The 5442-nt window shown below is 35.4% G+C and overlaps 1 long non-coding RNA gene across 1 annotated transcript; it reads left to right on the forward strand.

The window, feature by feature from the left end:
- The first annotated feature begins 3305 nt into the window (after positions 1-3305).
- On the forward strand, positions 3306-5181 carry LOC128364364 (uncharacterized). The gene is made up of 3 exons (XR_008321765.1): positions 3306-3408; positions 4784-4831; positions 5079-5181. It is a non-coding gene; the product is annotated as an uncharacterized LOC128364364 (long non-coding RNA).
- The last annotated feature ends 261 nt before the right edge of the window (positions 5182-5442 follow it).

Below are 5442 nucleotides of genomic sequence, written 5' to 3' on the forward strand. Positions count from 1 at the left end.
ACCAAAATGTGTGAGGAATGTTTCAGCACCTTGTTGAATCTCTGCCACCAACAATGAAAGGGGGTCCAACCCGGTACCAGCAAGGTGAACCGTATAAAGTGTCTGGTGAGTATTTTGTCCTCAAATATTCCACCATGGAACCAAAAAAGTAGAGTCCACATTTTAAAGATGTGAAAACTACCGTCACATGACTCTACAGCTGATGATGACGACACAAAATGATGAAGATTAGAGTCAGAAATCTTGATTTGCTGCTGAGTGAATTATTTAGTGTTAATTATTCAGGGAGCAGTGAATGAGTGAATTATTTAGTGTTTATTATTCAGGGAGCAGTGAATGAGTGAATTATTTAGTGTTTATTATTCAGGGAGCAGTGAATGAGTGAATTATTTAGTGTGTATTATTCAGGGAGCAGTGAATGAGTGAATTATTTAGTGTTTATTATTCAGGGAGCAGTGAATGAGTGAATTATTTAGTGTTTATTATTCAGGGAGCAGTGAATGAGTGAATTATTTAGTGTTTATTATTCAGGGAGCAGTGAATGAGTGAATTATTTAGTGTTTATTATTCAGGGAGCAGTGAATGAGTGAATTATTTAGTGTTTATTATTCAGGGAGCAGTGAATGAGTGAATTATTTAGTGTTTATTATTCAGGGAGCAGTGAATGAGTGAATTAGTTAGTGTTTATTATTCAGGGAGCAGTGAATGAGTGAATAAAGGAGAGGTTTATTATTCAGGGATCAGTGAATGAGTGAATAAAGGAGAGGTTTTGGACCCAGCCAGGATGTATGACAACAAACATAAACTGTGAATCATATATTATGGGATCATATATGGAACATATGAGGTCATCTAACTTAAAGTGAATATAAATAATATTGCAGATGAGAACACAAACATTTAAACTGTTTGTGAGAAATCAGATTGTCGCCATGGTTACTGAATTCACTCCAAAGTGAACCAGATGAAATGTGAATGAAGGTTTTATCAACATTGTAATTCAGTTTAAAGCTTTGATTAACTTCTGCTGCAGCTTCCACTTTTTACTGCAGACAGATGTTTGCTGTTATTCACTCACACATACATTTGAATGTCTTCATCACATCACGACTGTTTTAATACAATTTAAATGAATCAAACACTCAATGATTTAACTCTGTTCATTCAGAGCTGAAAGTCTGATGGTGCGTTCATGAAAATCTGAATGTTCTTAGATGTCTTTAAATGCACCATCTGCTCAACATTACTCATATTTATTATATTTATAGCAGGATGTTGAGTTTTTGAAACAAATCAGATTCAGAGGAAATTATTTCTTTATTTCATGAATTTGATCTGTGAAACGTTTTTGTCCTGCAGTGTTTAATTTCCTACAGCAGAGGGCGACATCACATCAGTTTATTAGAGATTCATCAGCAGAGGAGGAAGTACTGTAGTGCAGTAAAAGTATTCTCTCAGTCATGTACACATGCTTCATTACAAGTAAAAGTACTGCAGTATTATAGTGATGTAGTATGCAGTATTACAGTAAAAGTACTGCAGTATTATAGTGATGTAGTATGCAGTATTACAGTAAAAGTACTGCAGTATTATAGTGATGTAGTATGCAGTATTACAGTAAAAGTACTGCAGTATTATGAGTGATGTAGTATGCAGTATTACAGTAAAAGTACTGCAGTATTATAGTGATGTAGTATGCAGTATTACAGTAAAAGTACTGCAGTATTATAGTGATGTAGTATGCAGTATTATAGTAAAAGTACTGCAGTATCATAGTGATGTAGTATGCAGTATTACAGTAAAAGTACTGCAGTATTATAGTGATGTAGTATGCAGTATTACAGTAAAAGTACTGCAGTATTATAGTGATGTAGTATGCAGTATTACAGTAAAAGTACTGCAGTATTATAGTGATGTAGTATGCAGTATTACAGTAAAAGTACTGCAGTATTATAGTGATGTAGTATGCAGTATTACAGTAAAAGTGCTGCAGTATTATAGTCATGTAGTATGCAGTATTACAGTAAAAGTACTGCAGTATTATAGTGATGTAGTATGCAGTATTACAGTAAAAGTACTGCAGTATTATAGTGATGTAGTATGCAGTATTACAGTAAAAGTACTGCAGTATTATAGTGATGTAGTATGCAGTATTACAGTAAAAGTACTGCAGTATTATAGTGATGTAGTATGCAGTATTACAGTAAAAGTACTGCAGTATTATAGTGATGTAGTATGCAGTATTACAGTAAAAGTACTGCAGTATTATAGTGATGTAGTATGCAGTATTACAGTAAAAGTACTGCAGTATTATAGTGATGTAGTATGTAGTATTACAGTAAAAGTACTGCAGTATTATAGTGATGTAGTATGCAGTATTATAGTGATGTAGTATGCAGTATTACAGTTAAAGTACTGCAGTATTATAGTGATGTAGTATGCAGTATTACAGTAAAAGTACTGCAGTATTATAGTGATGTAGTATGTAGTATTACAGTAAAAGTACTGCAGTATTATAGTGATGTAGTATGTAGTATTACAGTAAAAGTACTGCAGTATTATAGTGATGTAGTATGCAGTATTATAGTGATGTAGTATGCAGTATTATAGTGATGTAGTATGCAGTATTATAGTGATGTAGTATGCAGTATTACAGTAAAAGTACTGCAGTATTATAGTGATGTAGTATGCAGTATTACAGTAAAAGTAGTGATATATTATTTGTAGCTGCTGGAGGTGGAGCTAGTTTTATTATATATATTTTATTATAAACAGTTACTTTACACTGGTTGAGTTAATTTAGTGAACATATAATTATAATTCTTCAGTTCAGGACGCACAGTAGTGTAACGCATTAAACAGACAGGAAGGAAACCATGACAACAACAAACTTAAGTTCTGGTCTCAGTCTTTGTAACAATTTATTATGAAGAGTAATATAAACAATATTTATTTTAAACAGTTTATTATACTATATTATATTATATCAACAGTGTCTCGTTCATTTTATTCAGGATGTAATATTTGATATGAGACATACTGTATATTTATGTATTATGTACCAGGACTCTCTTAAAGAGCTTTTTCATTTCAGTTAGCTTTTCCTGCTTAAACAAAGAACTATTTATTTATCAGACTTTATGATCAGCTGATAAAGATTTGTACTGTCTGTTAATGTTTGACTCTTGTTCCAGATTGTTGGTTCCAGAGTTCAGAGCTGCTGTTCTGTGATCAGATTCTCTTAAAGAAGACTTCAGGTTAAAGATGAATACAGAGAGTTGAGACCTTAAAAAGCTCCTGCTGTCAGTTCCATGTTTGTTCTTCTTCTGGTTGGTTTCCTGCTTGAAGCTGTTGATTCATTTCACCTTCACTCATCAGCTTGATTCAGATGATTTTCAGCATCTAAAGGTAACGTAAGCAACAGTTTCATCATGTTTGTGTCAGCAGCTGTTAAAATGATCTGATAACAGTACAGATGGAAGTTATACTGATGACTTATGATCATTTGTTGATGCATTGATGGAATGAACTAAACTACAGAAGAAATAAGAAAAGATGAAGTTCAAACTCTTCAGATGTTTAATTCAGTGGTTCATGTTGAGACTTAATGACGGCCTGTTAATTGTCTAATCACATTATTTTCTCTGGTTATTTGAAGTAAGAATACAGAGGATCATAATATGGAGCTCTGACCTCTAGTTCAGTGAAGATTGACATGAATATGAAGATGAACTGTGTGCATCAATAGATCAGACTCATGTGTTTGGTCATTACTGTCGTGACTTTACAGTTAACCCCAAATTGCTCCTATCGCTGCGGCAACGGTGTGTGAATGAGAATGAATGGTTCACTTCCCTCTGATGTGTCAGGTAGTTTTTCTAAAAGCTTTTCTTGTCCTTGTTAGAGAAGTTAGGTGACAGTATGGAGTCGACTCCTTCATCACATTTGAATCAGCAGTGTCACTCAGTCAGTGAGGGACATTCACTGTCCACAGTCCAGCACAATGCAGCCTGCTTACTGATGAACTGTAATAAAAAGTCATAAATATGTTACAGTCAGAGATCTCTGACAATGTTTTAGTCTCAGAAATAGTGAAATCATCTTTTCATTGATGATATTCAGTTATTGAAGCAGCTGAGAGCTGCAGCAGCAGCAACATGTTTCTACTGTAGCTCTGCATTTACTGTTTAGTTTCACACATTTTACATCAACACTCTCATTCTCTCAATGCTTCATGTTTCACTGTAGATAATGTTTAACATCAAGGTTCAAAGTTCTGATCATTCAACCATATAACCTTCTGATATTACATCCTTATTGTCCAACACTGACAAAGCATGGCAGGATAAGATTGATATCATAAATATAACTGATAACTTTTATCTACAGTGATATTTATTTTTATAGCATCAGAGTCTTTATGTGTATTCAGTAAATGATTGTTTGAAGCCGTCATGGCTCTGAGTGTAACATGTAGAGTCAGGACTGTTTTTAGACAAAGACACCAAAGAGGAGGAGAAGGAATAATGTAATAATTAACATGAGCAACATGAGTTTCCAGTGAAATCTGTCAGATTGGTTCATGTCCTCACAGAGAGTCTTGGCAGGTTCCTCCTGTGTGTTTGGAGCTGAACTCTGCTGCAAGCTTCACTGCTTTAATATCATCTTGATGCTTTTGGACTTTGACTGTGAAGTTATGAGAGTGTGACAGCGTCCTCAGATTGATGATGAAGGACTGATGAAGGAGAATCAGCTGCAGCTTCTCTCTGTGTTTCCTCTACAGGTGAAGGTAGAACCACTCTGTGACCACATGTGGATCTGAATTCACCTGGTGAGTATTTTCTTCTTTCTGACACACAGCTGGATCAACATATATGCATGTCATCATGTTTTTAAACACAAGTGAACTATAACTTGCTGCATATGAGCTCTGTAGTGGACAAAGGGTTAGAGTAAAGACTTACTATGGCTCCATCTGGTGGTGGAATGAATAATGACAGGATGTTAGACAGCAGTGCAGACCTGTGTGATGTGCAGCTGGTTGTAATGAATGAGCATGTTGTTGTGTTTGTGTGAAGGTGTTTCTCTGCTATGGATCAGTGTGAGGACAGAGAGGAGGGAGTCCCTCCCTCTAAAAGCTCTCTGTGTGGGGAACATGACAGCCAGACCAAAGCTCAGAGGTGAGATGAGGATCTCTAACTGTCCATCACTGTTCTCCACTCACATCACTCCACCATCATTATTCACACTCAAACATCTGTGTGTGTTGTGTTGAAGAACAAACCAGCAGCACAGACCAGACTCTGATGAACTCAGTCGGGTGTTTATGAAGAATCTGGGGTCGATATTTGAACCAAAGAAGTTCAACGATGGACATAAATCTGCTGCTCAGAGGTAAGAACATAAAATCTTCTTTCCATCACTCGTAAGAAAATGTTGAAG

The sequence above is a fragment of the Scomber japonicus genome, chromosome 9 (assembly GCF_027409825.1).
Source record: "Scomber japonicus isolate fScoJap1 chromosome 9, fScoJap1.pri, whole genome shotgun sequence".
NCBI classification, from domain to species: Eukaryota; Metazoa; Chordata; class Actinopteri; order Scombriformes; family Scombridae; genus Scomber; species Scomber japonicus.